Raw genomic sequence first — 17,328 nt, 5'->3', positions numbered from 1 at the left:
ACACACACTCAGCTGCTTTGCCAAACTTAAAAAATAATAGCATCATCTAAAATTAGTTTTATATATTAAATCTAAGTTTGGAATATATCTTTGCTTATATGTCGATAAAGTAAAGCCCTAAATTTTGTAGCTAAATTACTTCCTTGGAAAATCATACACTTCTTTTCCCATATGGAAATCCTTCAATTACTTGCACAGGTATTCTATTATTTAAATAACTAGTATGTTTAAAGGATGAATAGGATTAAACCTATATACTGTCAATTCTGAACTAAATTCAGTCTGCTTTACTATAAGATGGTAAGAAATTAGAAGATTAAGAATAATTGGGTAGAATTCTATGCAATACATGTCTTGAAAATATAAAGTTGATGAAATTGGGAAAGTAATTTTCTTTACTATATAAGATTAGTTCTCATTTTTAAATATTTTACTATATGGTATTTGAATAGAGCATATTAGTATTAATATGCTAAGTATTATCCATCTGAATTTTTAAATGTTGTTACATGTAATTGGTCTCTTTTTATCAGGGCATATTAATTATATAGAATGGTAAGTTTAATCGTGCATATTTTTACTTGCATATAACATAATTTGATCAGTTTCACTCCTGTGTCAGTTCTAAATGCAAATTAAATATATCCATAAAGATGGGCTAAGATCCCAGTTTTATCAAATAAGCTCTAAAATTTTAGATTCTAATTTTCTAAGAAAGTAGTATATGCTGACTCTTTTGTGAAATATTATCCAAATTGTATATTATTTACACCTAGGGATTTGGCTATAATTGGTTAAAAAATCCCTCCCATTTAAATATTTTGGCCTACATTAAAAATTGTACTTTCATGCTGTAAAAAGTAAATATCAGTTTTCTTGAGGTTTATTTTTTAACTCAGTTTTTAAAGTTGTCTACTTTAAGCTTCATATTATAAATAAATGTTAGCATATTTAAATTTCCACTGAGATCAGTTTTGTGGCATACTTTCCCAGTATTTTGATATCATTTTACTTTTGTGAAGTATAAAGTATGTAATAAAATATAAGTGATTCTCCCAATATACACACAGTTATTTCCAGGTTTGCAATATCAAATCAAGTACAAATAAGTAAAATAATATTTCATAGAACATATGTTAACCTAACAATTGTGAGAGAGTTATAATCATGAAACTATTGTTAATCAATGGCAAGCTCTCAGTGCAATTCAAATAGAAGCTATAAGGGAAGAGAATTTATTTAGTGCACAGATGAAAAATAAAGTACCTACTCAATTTAACAATAGTATTCTTTATTCCTAATGGTCTTTAAATACAGCTCTTAAAAATATTTAACATTCCTTAGCCTAGGGGCAGACATGAAAGAAAGTATATAATTTAAACAAAAATGTCTATAAAAACTATTCAGAAATTTATTGATCCATAATTTTAAAAATTTTCCATGAAAATGCAACATATCAGAAATATGAAATGAAATGTCTCATAAATATTTAATAGCAGTGGACATCCTTTAATGCTAGTCTATGCTGGAAGCAAATGAAGTATAAAACATAATCAATTAGGTGTGGCGTTTAAGACAGAAAATGTATTTTTACTTCAATTATGTCGCAGAGTAACTAGATCAACTCTATAGGCTTAATCATGTTTGTAATGAGTTTAATGATGTCTTAGCTACAAAACTGATCTTTGCAAACAAGGAGATGCAAATTATAACCTATCAGACATAATGGGATGTCATGAGTTAAAACAAAGCAAGTCTGTGTACAAAGGTTCTTTAGCCTAGATCTATGCAGAGAATTCAAGCGGTGTCTTGATTTTAAACTGGTGTGGGGGAAATTGCCTCTTTGCTTTCATTAACCTTAAACTGGAAATTAGCATTTCCTTCCATTTTGAATGTAGGCAAAAAAATCCTAATAGTACTAATCAAACCTGTAATTGTTTTCATATTTTATTAGTCATTGATATCTCAAAATATTGTTTTTAAATTTTTTATTACTTATGAATTTAGTTGTACAAATTTATGAAGTATGAAGTATAGTATGACAGCAGTTTATTAAAAATTAGGTGGTTAGCCGGGCGTGGTGGCGCAAGCTTGTAATCCCTGTGCTTGGGAGGCAGAGACAGTAGGATCGCACAGGTTCGAAGCAGCCACGCGCGCTGGCTTAGGAGACCCTGTTTCCAAATAAAAAATGTAAAACTAGGTCTGAGAGTATAGCACGGAGGTAGAAGGGCTTCCAGGAACCCCAGTTCCACCAAAAAAAATGAGGTGGTTAACATTTTCAACTCTAAGCATTATTTATTTTTTACCAACTCAATAATTTTATATATATATATATATATATATATATATATATTTATATATTTAAGGGCTGCAGTGGGATATTTCAATACATACAGATAAAATTAGGGTAATTTATTTTATTTTATTTTTATGCTTCTATTTAATTTTATCCAACATATTTTCACTGAATATACTTTTGGAATATTTATATTCTTGATTAGTTTTAAGCAGATAATTGCATATCAGTAAAACTTTCAAGATGAACAATGTCTTTAGACAATCTTGGAGGTAGAATACCCTGGGTTAAATCCCCAGTTCCACAAAAATGAATATTATCTAAAATATAGTGTTAAATAAATAAATTTACCTGACAATATCCTAAGATATTTTTATGTTTTATTTTTAATTTTATTTATATGTGGAACATATTGAAAATGACATACATTTAGACTGTTTGGTCCCCCCCCACTGTCCCTTTCTCCCCTCCCAACAATGAGTGTCCAGATTGACCATGCTACATTCACACTTATACACATATTTGAATAGAGCTCCTCTTAATCAACCTCAACCTTCTTACTCTCTTACCCTTCCACTTTAGCTTTGCTGAGATTTCCCCTCCATTATCTGGAGTCCCTCTGGTATCCCTAGTGCTCTATAGTTTGGGCATATTAGAGAAAACATATGTCCCTTGTCTTTCTGTGCTTGGCTGATCTCATTTAACACAATGTTCTCCAGGTCTTTCCATCTTCTTGTGAATGCCATGATTTTGTTCTTCTTTATAGCTGAGTAGAATTCCATTGTGTGTATTTCCCATAGTTTTGCAATCCATTCATCTGTTGATGGATACCTAGGTTGGTTCCATATTTTGGCTATTATGAATTGTGCTGTTATGCACATACATATGCATATGTTACTGTAGTTCTCTGATTTCAACCCATTTGGAAAAATACCCAGGAGGGGTAGAGATGGATCATATGGTGATCAAATTAGGGTAATTTATATTTCCATCTTTTTGTCATTACTTTGTCTTTAGAATATTTGAGTTCTGTTTTTTGAGTTATTCATAAAATAGATAATATATATATAATAGAATATTGTGAAATTTGGCCACCGTACTCTTCTGTAGAATACAAGAACATATCACTTCTAATACTTCAACATTGCAGCAGTTATTAGATCTGCCCCAAGATGCTATTTTTCAATGTGTTCCTAAACTAGTACTTATATTCCCATATCATATTTTTGTTTCTGTTCCAATTTTTTTGGGGGGGATGTGGTACTGGAGGTTGAACCCAGAAATATTCTACTTCAGAGCTATACCCCAACCCTATTTTTTATATTTTTAGTTATGGATTATAGTCATATAGTCCGCATCATAATGTAGCAAATCACAATAGTAACATACATTTCCCTCTCTCTCTCTCCCTCTCTCTCTCTCTCTCTGTATATATATATTTATTTATATTTTTTGTGGTACTGGGGTTCCTGGAAACCCTTCTACCTCCAGGCTACACTCCCAGACCTATTTTATACTTTTCTATTTTTGGAAACAGGGTCTCTTAAGCCAGAACGGCTAGCTTCGAACCTGCACGATTCTCCTGTCTCTGCCTCCCAAGTACGGGGATTACAAGGGTGCACCACCATGCTCGGCTTCATTATATTTTTTTTTATTTTGACACATGGTCTCTTTAATTCACTGAGGGACCTCACTAAGTTGGTAAGGCTGCCCTCAAAAATGTGATCCTCTTCTCTCAGCCTCCTGGGTACTAGGATTACGGACATGTGCCACCATACCCAGCTGTTTTATAACTGTATTTCATTATTGATTTTTCCTTTGGAGTCTTATATATGTTATATAAAGGACTTAACATTATTGTGAGGAGTCCTTGGTTTTGTCACATCAACAAAGGGGTCCGTGATATAAAAATAATCTTAAATATTTCTAGCCAGCTCTCCATTTATTTGCCCACAATCTTGTTCTAATTTATTATATTTCCGTCATTTTAGTGTTGCATTTTCATATACTCCTTTTCTTCTGGTCAACAGAATGTGGGAGCTATGACTTCAGACAACAGATTACTGACAACAATATAATGAAGAACGTGTGTGTGTGTGTGTGTGTGTGTGTGTGTGTGTGTGTGTGTGTGTATGTGTGCTCATGCTTGTGTCTTGTTACTGGGTATTGAAACCAGGAACATTCTACCTCTGAGCTACATGCCCAGCCCCATTTTATTTTATTTTATTTTATTTTATTTTATTTTATTGAAAAAGAGTCTTACTAAGTTGAGAAGAACCTCTAAGTTGTGAACCCTTGATCCTCCTATCTCAGCCTCCCAATTACTAGGATTACAGGTGTGGGCCACCTTGCTTGGCTTATGAAAACGATTTTAAACCTGGGTGCTTAAAATACAGCTGGGTGTAGTGGCATATGTCTGTAATCCTAGTACTCAGGAGGCTGAGATAGGCAGACCACAGGTTTGAGGACAGCCTTAGCAACTTAGTGATGTCCCTTGGTGAATTAATGAGACCAGGTTTCAAGCAAAACCATGCTTGCTTGTTATGACCAAGAAAATTGAAAATAATATATTATTTAATATTCAGTCTGTATTCCAATCTCTTCAATAGGTCAAATTTTTTTTTATATTTGCTGGGAAATTTTGGACCAATATTAGTTAATGCATTGCATTTAATTATTTTCTTTATTCTTTATTCTTTTTTTGGCACAATTAAGTTCACTCACCTCTTTTTCCTGATATTTTTCAAATGTCAGCTGACACTGACATTTGAAAAATATCAATAGCTTCATAAAATATCTCTTCTTTATTTGCCTGATTTTCCCTTTCAGATGGTATTTTTCAAATATTTTGGCAAGAACAACTTAAAAAGGGTGCTTTATGCTTCATATTACAACATCTCCAGAGATGTATAGTAAAAGGTACTCTCATTCTAAATGCTGCTAAGTTTAATTAATCAGTTAAGGTGGTGACCATCAGATCCTATAGTGTTGAACAATATTGTTTTCATTAATAAGTCATATAAGCAGCATTAGTGTCTGTTTTTTTCTAATTATTACACTGAAGCTTTCAAACTGATAAATTTCCTAATTCTGACATGATCTTACATTTACCAGCTCACTTTTTTTAAACCTTTATGTTTCTTCCCCATCGTTCTATTGATATCAGCATGGATTTGTAGCTTCTCATTTATTCAAAGTTCAAAAGCTTTATGTTTCCCCTCTTTATTAATATCAGCATGGACTGGTATATTCTTATTTATTCAAAGTTTGAATGAATTATAATTATTAATCTTGGCCATTAGGATCTTCCTCAGGTTTTCTACTCAATTTTCCAGAGTCTACCTTGGACTTTTTTGGACCTAGGTTTGGAATTAAACATTTTTATAGACCTTTGGTTTTGTTTAGGAGAAGTTGCATATAGAATAAAAGATATGAGCAGGAGCTCCTTCTCAAGAGAATATTGACACCTTTCTGGCAAGCAGTCTCAGGGAAAATAATGTTTTCATATTACTTTTGCAAGAATGTCAACTCTGAGAGTGCATAAAAGTTCAAAGAAAAGCTAGACATATTCAAAAATGCTATTTGTGTGATATGTAATATTTGATCAGTAAATTATTATTCTTTAAAACCTATTTTCTTCTGAAAATTTTAGCCAAAGTTTACCTGTATATAATGTATGCTACTTTGCTAAGAAAACAAGAGTATAAATATGATAATGGGAGGTACTCATAGATGTACTTAAGGGAAGAAATTGTGGTTTTAAGACCTTAGCTCATTGTTTGCATACAGATGGATACTGTTAATTAGATATGAACTTTATCTAATTCATAAAGTAGGCCTATTAGGACCTCTTCTTGAAAATTCCCATTAGCAATTCATATTACTCTATGCATTCCTTGTAAGATGACTTTTTTTCTTACATGTTTCTTAAATTGGTCTCCTCACAAATTAGGGCTCCCCTAACCAAATAGCTTTGAGTTTTCAGTTTCAACCAAACAGCTTCTTGACAACCTTAAAAAGTACAAATGGCCAATAAGTGAATAAAATATTCAACATCATTAGCATTCAGGGAGATGTAAGTCAAACTTACACTGAGATACCATCTAACCCTAACAAGAATGACAATCATCAGGAAGTAAAAAAATAAATAAATGCTGGTGAGGATGTGGAGAAATAGAAATCTTTATACACTGCTGGTGATATTGCAAATTAGTGTGGCTACTATGGGCATCAGTGTGGAGATTCCTCAGAAAACTGGAAAGGGATCTACTATATTATCCAGCTATTGCCACTCCTAGGTATACTTCCAAAGGGACTGAAATCAGAATATTTATAGTGACACATGCATATCATGTTTGTATTAGCATAATTCACAATAGCCAAATTAGAATTATGGGATATACACATGAGGAAATTCTATTCAGCAGTAAAGAAGAACAAAACTTTGTCATTTGCAAGAAAACTGTTGGATCTGACGAAGAGTATGTTAAGTGAGATTCACCAGTCACAGAAATGTGGAGGGTCATGGTTTCTCCCATATGTGGAAGCTAGAGAGTAATCAGAATACAAGAGGGACTTTAGATATTGGGGGAGAAATGCCTACGTATGGTAATTTAGGGAATTAATGGCCGAAACTAGAAAATAATGAAGAAAACAGTCCCATTGATATTACACACATATGTGAGAATACCAGCGCCAATCTTGATATCATGTATTGGGAAGGTGAAGAGTGAGAAAAGAGCTAGGAAAAGCTCACCACATGCAGTGCGCATGTCTATTACTATCACTATAAACTACATTGTGACTTGGGACTCTAATGGCACCAATAAACATATTTTAAAAATTAAAAGCCGAACATTTTAGTATGATTGAAAATATCTTCACAGTATATGCCATCCTCTAATGTATCAGGCATATCTACATAAATTTGTGATAAAAACCTGCTCACATATTCACACTCTACCTTCAGGATCACTCTAGTTCCAAAACCAGCTACTCGACTTGAACTTCCCTAGTTTCTCATCACACTTTGACTTGTACTTTCTTCACCTAGCTGAGTTTGCAAACCGAGTACCTGCAAGCTGAATCTATCTGTGAATGCATGCAGTGCTTTTGAAAAGGCACCATTTTAAAATAATTGGCAACATCTAAAAACTGAGAGTGTCCATATTTTTTTAAATAGGGATATCTGTCTTCTTTTGAAAATTTAGATCTAACTGCAAGGTATTCATTCCTACATTCTCTCTTAGCACTGTCAGCTGCAACTGAATAACAGATGTTTCAGACTCTTGCTACTCAAAGTTGTGGTCTCTGGTCCAGAGCACAGATAACACCTGGGAGTTGCTAGGAAATGCAGAATCAAATAAATCAAAGTCAGCATTTTAACAGGGTTTCTAGGTAATTTCTGGGTACATTAAATTTTGATAAGCATTGCTTTGAGTAAGCATAATTTGTCTTCAATTTGTCCCTCCCGTTGCAATTTGTTCATTTATATTGTTTTTCAATATTCATTTGACTTTATACGACCTCATTCAGATCCTGGGATGAGGATGGCAGTGATGGCAGTGGCAATAACACTTAACATCGTCAGGAATATTGTATTATAGATCATATAATCTTTATAACCTATCAGGGATCTTCTACTTTTTTCTTTTACAGAATGGTAATTGGGGCACAAATTGGTGAAGCTTCTTGCTCAAGATCATGTGGCTACGAAATGTTAAAACTAAAATACAGAATCAAAGAGTTTTCTTCCAGAGTCTACTTTAGATTCATATTTTCATTATTAATGCCAGTTTAGACTTGTAATATACTTTAGTATATGCATCTCTTTCTGACCACCAACCTTCTACTTACCTTAGTTCGGCATGCTTAGTAGGTAGGAAATTAGACTAAGAATCTGTTCTAACCTGTCTTTTCAAACATGTTGCCCATCATCTCTACTACTTCAGTTTATGAATAAAACATAAAATGGAATGAAATGTTCTGTCCTTCAGCTTTTGTACAAAAAATTCCTTTGGTTAAATTTACTTTCACCTTATTTTCTTTTTATTAGTTCTAGCCATCCCTCAAGATCCAAATTTAGTGTTCTGTGAATGTGATCTCCTCAAGCAGAAGTAGTTTCTTCTCCTGAGTTATTTTTTCCTCCTTCTTTTATAACACTCAAATAACATTTTATGCATCTATTATATGTCATATCTATTTACATATTTTAACCGAAAAAATTGAAACCCTCGTGAGGACAGGGTAGTATCTTATTCCTATCTCAGTAACACACAGTATTAAAAATCCTGGTATATTTAAAACATCAATAAATATTCTCTTAATTAGAAAAATAAGAACTTATATTCAGGTTACAGTTAAAATGAATACTTAAATGTCTAGATTTGACATTGCTACATAGGTGAAAATAGATCTATAGAGCCAGAACAAACTTTTATGTTTGTATAGTGGTATCACATTTCCATGGATACATTTTAAATTCTAGAATTTGGACATATTGCTTTCTAATCTTAAAAAAAATTGGAAAGAGTTCAGTTAACAATTAATATTTTATATCTTCTCTAGAATTTAATATACTTAAGAGACAAGTAACTTCAATTTTCACTGTTACTTATAGTAAAAAGAAGCTCTTTGATTTAAGCTTTTCGATGCAATCCATATCACCATAGAGCTATTTATAGATTGATCAGAGAGGATGGTACAGACATTATTATCCACAGGTGTTTATGAAAAATCTGGTTTCTTCCCATCTGTTCTCTGATGACTCTTGAAAAGCTTTCAAGGACATTCATAATTCTTCATCAAAAGTCTTTGGAAAATTAGCTTCACAGTTAATCCTTTTATGTCATATTTTATTCTTTACAACTTGGCAAGTTCTAGCAAGACTGGCCAACTGGAGTCAAATATGCTCTTGCAATGGCTAATACTGACAGTATCAGTTTCCATAGATACACAGATATATATTTTAAGAAAAAAGAAAATGGTTGAATGTGTATAAACTCCATATCATATCTCTAATTTAACAATGACTTTTTCAAACCCACCTATCTGCTATTCTAATTAAGCATGATAAAAAATTCCTTTTGTGTCTCTAATGGATGAAATACTCTATAGTGATATGTGAAGAAGTCATGGTGGATTGGGCCATAGAAGATTTTAAATCTCAAAGAACTTTATTTTCATGGGCCATATAAAAGAATATTGGAAGGCTTTTAAATTGTTTATATGTGGTCCCTCATAGATTCCTTGATTCTTAAAACCATACAAATAGAGAAAGATTGGCATCAGGGTAGCTCAAGTTAAGTAGCTTTATAGTATTTTTTATTTTTTTAATTTTATTTTATTGATGCACTCTATTCTCACATCATAATGTAGATCATATATTCACACAGTACTTGGTGCCCTCTCCCTCCACCTGCTTCCCCCTTTCCCTCCCTCCCAATACTGAGTGTTCAGGTTAACAATGTGATATTCACATGTATATACATATTTGAATATAACTTTTTCATTGATTAACCTCAGCCTTCTTCCTCCCCTACCCCTCCTTTCTGGCTTTGCTGGGATTTCCCCTCTATTATCTGGAGTCCCTCTGGTATCCCTAATATTTCCTAGCTTGAGCACATTAGAGAAAACATATGTCCCTTCTCTTTCTGTGCTTGGCTAATTTCAGTTAACATAATGTTCTCCAGGTCTTTCCATCTTCTTGCAAATAACATAATTTTGTTCTTCTTTATTGCTAAGTAGAATACCATTGTGTGTATTTCCCATAATTTTGCAATCCATTCATCTGTTGATGGAGAACTAGGTTGGTTCTATATTTTGGCTATTGCAAATTGTGCTGTTATGAACATGGGTATGCATAGTAGCTTTATAGTGTTTTAGATTAAGGACAAGTTATTAGAATAGAACTTGGAATGATATGATAGATTCAAAAAACTCTTGATGGATAAAAATAGAACAATTTATTAGCCAAAGGACAAATACTACATGATTCTATTGATATGAGTATCTGAAATAGTCACCCTTATAGAAGTAGACAATAAATGGTCATTTCTAGAGGATGTAAAGGGGGAAAATTGTAAGTTGTTCTTTGAGCATAAGGTTTATGTGAGATGAATAAATTCTAAAGATCTACTGTACAACACAGTGCCTGTATTCATCACTTAAAAGTTTGTTAAAAGGTATATTTCAAATTGTTTTATCATGAGAAAAAAGGAGGGAGGAAGAATCTGGGCATAGTGGCACATACTTGTAATCTTAGTACTAGGAAGGCTGAGACAGGTGGATTACAGGCCTAAGGCCAGCATCAGCTACTTAGCAAGACTCTGTTTCAAAGTAACATAAAAAGTTCCAGGGGTATAACTCAAAGGCAGAATGCCCCTAGGTTCCTTCCCTAGTACCAAAAGAGAGAAAGAGAGAGAGGAAGAGGGAGAGGGAGAGGGAGAGGGAAGAGAGAGAGAGAGAGAGAGAGAGAGAGAGAAAATAAAAGAACACAACAGTATTTTGGTGCTGATAGATATGTTTTGTTTCTTAGTTGTAATGATGGGTATATGAGAACATGCCTCTATCCAAACTCATCAAATTATAACATTAGTTATGTGTAGTTTTTGTGCATGAATCATACATTGAGAGAAAGTCATTAGATGAAAAGTAAAACTTTTATAAAAACTTGTAAAAAATCATTATGTCCCTCATTATCCATTGTAATTGAGGTCTGCTTGCGAGAGTAACCTTTTTCTTTCTGATATTTGCATGGCACAAATGTATGTATGCAATATATGCTACCTAATGCCATTTTATTGTATTCACATTTTTATTATATTTGCCTTTTGAGATATATAGTGAAGAAATAATGTGAAACCATCAATTCTCTCTGGAAAATGAAAACATTATCTTCTACCCCCTTATATTCAGCAGCAGAGAAATGGTTGTCAGCTCCTAGTGAGGCAAGAGAAGCTCCCTTCAATCTTCATAAAGCTACAGGGAAATTTTCTCCATAATGCTAGGTCAATCTGTTATCTTCTCTAGTGATCTAAGTACTAGGAAACCTATTTCAGTTAACAGTGCCTTGACTCTGTCATACGTGACTATATCTGGTTTTTTAAAAATATCCTCGCATATATCATCTGAATTCTACTATTTTAAAATATGAGCTTAACTAAGCAAAATAGCCTACTTTATGGGTGAAAACCAGCCTCTAACAATTTATTAAGAAGATTTCTGACATTCCTCTTTACCCTTTAACCATTGTTTAAGGAATTCGATAATTAATATGGGCAATTATATAAATAAGGCACAAATAAATTCTATGTAGGATTAAATTTTAATGCCCAGAGATAATTTAGAAGACAATTTATAAGCACAACCCACTTAAGTACTGGTAATATATATTCCTTAAACTAATGAATATATTGTTTAAAATATAAACATCATCATGCCATACTTCTATAAGATTTCAGTGGTTCTCTGAAACCACAGAGAGAATATATTTATCTTGGCAGGCATGGGGAGATTTTTAGAACTTGAACCAATCCTACCTTTCTATCACTGTCTCTTACCTATCCCTTTCCACAGTTCCATCGCTTAGGAAATATTATAAAGGCCATGATCTTTTATAATATCTTGCCTTTGTCTACCCTGCTTTCCTTTCTAGAAAGCTATACCTCCTTTTCATCTAATGAATATATTTTATAGGTTGAACATATTTCCTAAGCTACTGAGAGATAATTTCTTCCTTCATAGAATCCTTGATTATTTATTTCCAATTTCACAAGATAAAATTATAGTCCTTAGCTTGTCCTCCTGGCCCCTGTCCTTCCCTTTGATTTTATCTCCTTCTTCCCTTCACCTTTGCCACACTTTAGCTACATTGATCTACGTTGAGTTCCTCTGAATCTCTAAGTATATGTCCAATATGAGGAAAGCTAATTTTTCTGTGGTGAAGATTGACGCTATGCTTTATCCAGCCAACACACACGTTTTCATGTTTTTGTGGGTTCCATTTCAATGTCACTTACTAGAAGGCACTCACAGTTAAAACTACCACATTCTCTTAAATCTAAATACCATCCACTAGTTCTACTTCTTGGGAATAGTTTATGTTCCTAAGAATTGTTTGCAAATGCACTTGTTCTTAGACTGAGTATCTCTGTTCAGGAGATAAGTAGACATTCAATTAAGTTTTCTGAGAAAATTCTGTTAAAGGTCTTGCTTGAATCATAATCATCACAGGTATTTTATTTTCCATATTTTTTCAGCACTTTGAACATTTTTTTGGCTGCTTTATTCATCACATTTAATTAAGTTAGTAGAGTTTATAAAGTATTAGTCTAAAGTAAAATGCAGTTTACCAAACTAGAATAATTATATCTGACCACCATTTCTTCATGAGAATTAGAATCTGACATGTTCACCTTCAAATGCAACATAACTGAAAAATTCCAAGTTAAAAGTTTGTATATAGAGCCAGGCGTGGTGGCTCACACATGTAATCCCCGTGCTTGGGAGACAGAGACAGGAGGATCGCACAAGTTTGAAGCCAGCCTCAGCTACTTAGTGAGGCTCTCAGCAACTTAGTGAGACCCTGTTTCCAAATAAAACAGAAAATCGGTCTGGGAGTGTAGCCCACAGGTAGAAAGCTCCTGGGTTCCATCCCCAGCACCACACACACACACACACACACACACACACACACACACAGTTTGTATATAAAGGACTATTCTTTTATGACAATGCTGTTTTATGCACATATGGTTTGTTTGTTTTTTTGTTGTGTGTGTTTTTTTTTTTTTTTTTTGCAGGTCTGGGGATGGAACCCAGGGGCATTCGATCTCCAAGCTACACCCCCTGCCCTATTTTTGTATTCTTTATTTTGAAACCAGGTCTCACTGAGTTGCAAAGGGCTTCATTAAGTAGCGGAGGCTGTCTATGAACCACGATCCTTTGGTCTCAGCCTCCAGAATGCTGGGATTATAAGCATGCGCCACCACGCCCAGCTTGCACATCTCATTATTAGTTGAACATATACAGAGCACATGATACTATAAGCTTTATAAAGACTAGTCTATGCTATTTTCCCCTGAATATCCAGCAAATACTACTAAGAGTTTGGTATTTAGTAGGTGTGTAATCTTTTTTTCAGGGTATTAGAGATGGAACCCAGAGGCATTATACCTCTGAGCTACACCCGTAGCCCTATTTTTTTTTTTTTTTATTTTGAAACAGTGTCTTTCTAAGTTGCTGAGAACCTCATTAAATTGCTCTGGCTGGTCTCAAACCTGTGATCCTCCATAGCCTCTCAAGTACTTGGATTATAGGTGTGTGCCACCATCTCTAAGCATTTGTTGGTACATAGCTCCACTTCAATGTTTATCACGTTTTTAAAGAAGCCTATTCATATACACTTTAGCATTTCTTAGTAGTCTATTAAAATTTCATAACTACCTCATCATATAGCACAATCAGTACCTAGTATATTGTGGACACACAAATATTTATTGGTGAAAATGAAATCTAATGCAGGGCCAATTTATGTCCGTGTTTTATAATCTCTATGTGAGCCATGAGTGTCTCTTTTTAAGATGCCCTACTTAGCTCAGCATAGCACAGAGACTCACAATAGATATTTAGGCAGTTCATTAACTCTAAAAGTTGGCCCTCAAGGTGCCTGACCTACATTATTCACCTTTGTTTTTCTCTTATAAATTCCCTGGCAAATTTCTTGACGACTCTAATTTGAATGTTTATTGTAGAATTCTTCATACCTAATGGATTATTTTCACTTTTATTTCATATTGAATTATTTGTTTGACTGAGGTCTTCTTTATGTCGGTGCTATTGATATGCATGATAAGCTGTCATTATTTATGCCTGGTGACAAGTAGATATTTCTTTTATCCAAAAAAATTCACTTAAAAAGTACCTGTTGATTTAAAAATGTCTTATTTAAAATAAATATAGTTTACAAAGCAAAAGAAGGTTTGCTGATAAAATGACATTAACGTTTTTGCAAGTCTCTTTTATTAATGTGTATTTTAAAAGGATACAGCTGCTTCATATAACTCTGCATTCAATGTACTGCTATGTACATTGTAATGTCTCACACCTTGCATCCTCTAGAAAACTCATAAAAGAATGAAGAAAGACAAATAACATCTTAGCATTACTATGAAACTTGTTTTGACCTCACAGACCCCCTAAATGGGTCTCAAGCACTCCCAGGGGTTCCCAGACCACACTTCAGGAAATGCTGTTTGAGGGAATGTAACTATTCTTGTACCTCCTGGGGCTGTATTCTTTTAGAATGGTAACCTGTGTTTCTGAAGAATTTACTTATGATTGTGTGCAGATTTCAAATAAATGAAATGGAAGGACCCTTTGCCCTCTCTTCTCCAGGATGAAAGTGATGAACAAAAATCCTTCTCTCTCTCTCTCTCTCTCTCTCTCTCTCTCTCTCTCTCTCTCTCTCTCCCTCCCTCCCTCCCTCCCTCCCTCCCTTTCCCTTTCCCTTTCCCTTTCCCTTCTCATTTCCCTTATTTTTTATTAATATTCAACTGGAAATATACATATTATTGAACAGTATAATATTCTGGGGATAGTAATTATGACTACCTCAGGGAATTTTAAATATAGGTACAGTAATAAAGGTCACCATTAAAAAATAGGGCTGGGGTATAGCTCTGAGGTAGAATGCCCCTGGGTTAAATCTCTAATACCCTCTAAAAAAGGACTAAGTAACAAAGAGAATACAAAATTGTAAAATATGTGGTAGCTTATTTTAGGCTAGGAAAAAAAAGGAAAAATAAGGAAAGAAACTAAAATTATATTAAAACCAAGAGGAAATGGAAGAACGAACATGGGTCTTTTCCCTTGGTATTTTAAATGCTTAAATTTACATAAAGTAGGCATAGATTCTCTTACTTGGAAACTTTAGTAAATTTTAGCAAAATAAAAGTTATTAATCTAATGCAATGTCTAATTTTCCTATTGGCTGTTCTCAGTTATGTCTTGAGAAATAACAATTATGTAAGGTGTTTATGTTTATTTCTTTGGCAGAAAAGAACTTCTAATAGGCATACACATTTTCCTGATTGCACGTACAAATGACTTAAAAAGATTATACAGATTTTATTAAATCAGAACTTTTATACTTTCAGTTCTCTATAATGTGTCCAATAAAGGGACTTTGAGCAGATAAAATATTGATAAACTTTAGTAAAAGTGCCAAATAATAAAGTTTTGTGGGCCATTCAGTCTCTGCTGCAACTGCTCAACAATGCTATTTCAGCATAAAAGTGGTCATAACCAATATATAAATGAATAAATATAGGTGTGTCATACTTTTTTTAACAAAATAAGGCAATGGGCACTATCTGGTTCTTGGGCTATTGTTTGCAAAGCCCTGGTAGGCAACTTTTTCTGTGGAATTTAGTTACATTTACATAGAGCTTGCTCTCCATAAACAAACACTGAGTATTCATGGAAAATCTCCAAAAATTAATTTGAATGATATTATTACTCTCATGCAAACAAATAACATGATTTAATTTGGAGATTATTAATTTAAGAACTAAACAAATATTATATACTAGGTACTGAAATAGAATATAATCATATTAGACAGACTACTTGCCCTTATGGTGCTTGCAATATATTGATAAACATAGGAAATTACAAAATTGTCTGTGTAGAAACGTTATATAGAGCTGTGAGATTACAGAACAAGACCTATGGACTCTACTGAGGAAGCTTCATATAGGAAGTCATGTCTAGCCTGAGATTGAAAAGGTAACTAGGAGCTACCTAGATGAAAATGTATGGAAGTACATCACCAGGAGAGAGAACATTGTCTGACAAGTCCTAATATGGACAGAGTACTGGATTTCAAAGGAGAGTATGTTCATTAGTGGTTTACAGAAAAAAAAGTGAGAAAAAGAAAATTAAGAAAGAGATGAAAAGACCAGGTCACCAAAGGCTTTTATTTGTTCTTTCTTAAAAGAAAAAAAAAAAAAAAACTTGGGGGAGCATGGTGGTTCATGCTTATAATCCCAGTACTTAGGAAGCTGAGACAGGATTGCAGGTTTGTGGCCAGCCTCAGGTACTTAGTGAGGCCCTGGCAACTTAGTGAGACCTTGTTTCAAAATAAAGAATAAAATATAGGACTGGGGATGTAGCTCAGAAGAAGAATACCCCCGAGTTCAATCCCTACTACTAGGAAAAAAAGCTTTATTAAAATATAATACACATGCTAACAGTTGAACCCAGAGGCATTCTACCTCCAAGATATACCCCCAGCCTTGTTTTATTCTTTATTTTGAAACAGGGTCTAAGTTGCAGAGGGCCTCACTAAGTAGCTGAGGCTGACTGCAAATTCACCATTCTGTCTCTGCCTCCTAAGTATTGGGATTCCAAGGTAGTAAAAATTAGATGTTTATTGTCCCTTAAAGAAATCCCTTATCCACTAGCAGTTACTCTCCATAATTCTCCATGTCCTCCAGCCATAAGCAACCATCATTCTATTTTCTGGCATATTTTCCATTTAAGATATATTTTTTAATTTTATTGGTACATGATAGTCTTATACCATCATGTAATTCAGAGTGATAGCGATATACATGCATAGAGCACTTGGTGGGCTTTCCCACAGTTTCCTCCCTCCTCCCCCTTTCCCATATAGGATATTGAGGTTGACCTTGATATTCATATATATATATATATAGTCAGTGGGAGTGTTTTTTTCATTAATTCTTCCTCTCCTGCCCCCACCTTCCTCAAGACCACCTTTCTGGCTCCAGTGGAGTTTCTTCTCCATTCTCTAAAATACCTCCTCTATCCCAATTACTTCTTAACTTCTGCATATGAAAGAAAACATATGACCCTTCACTTTCTGTGACTGGCTAATCTCAATTAACATAATGTTCTTCAGGTCCATCCAATTTCCTGAAAATGACACAAATGTGTTCTTTATTTCTGAGTAGAATTCCATTGTGTATATATTCCGTAATTCTGTAGTTCATTCATCTGTTGATGGG

General features: G+C 33.8%; 1 protein-coding gene across 2 annotated transcripts in view; it reads left to right on the top strand.

Annotated features, from left to right (window-relative positions):
* DMD (dystrophin) overlaps window positions 1-17,328 on the top strand; it is a gene marked incomplete at both ends in the record, with an annotated part of 2,101,015 nt that overhangs the window by 1,203,394 nt on the left and 880,293 nt on the right. The gene's annotated exons all lie outside the window — the stretch shown is intronic.

Source organism: Muscardinus avellanarius (assembly GCF_963383645.1).
Source record: "Muscardinus avellanarius genome assembly, chromosome: X".
NCBI lineage: Eukaryota > Metazoa > Chordata > Mammalia > Rodentia > Gliridae > Muscardinus > Muscardinus avellanarius.
Note: the sequence above shows the minus strand (reverse complement) of the source record. Positions and strands in the feature narration are given on the sequence as shown.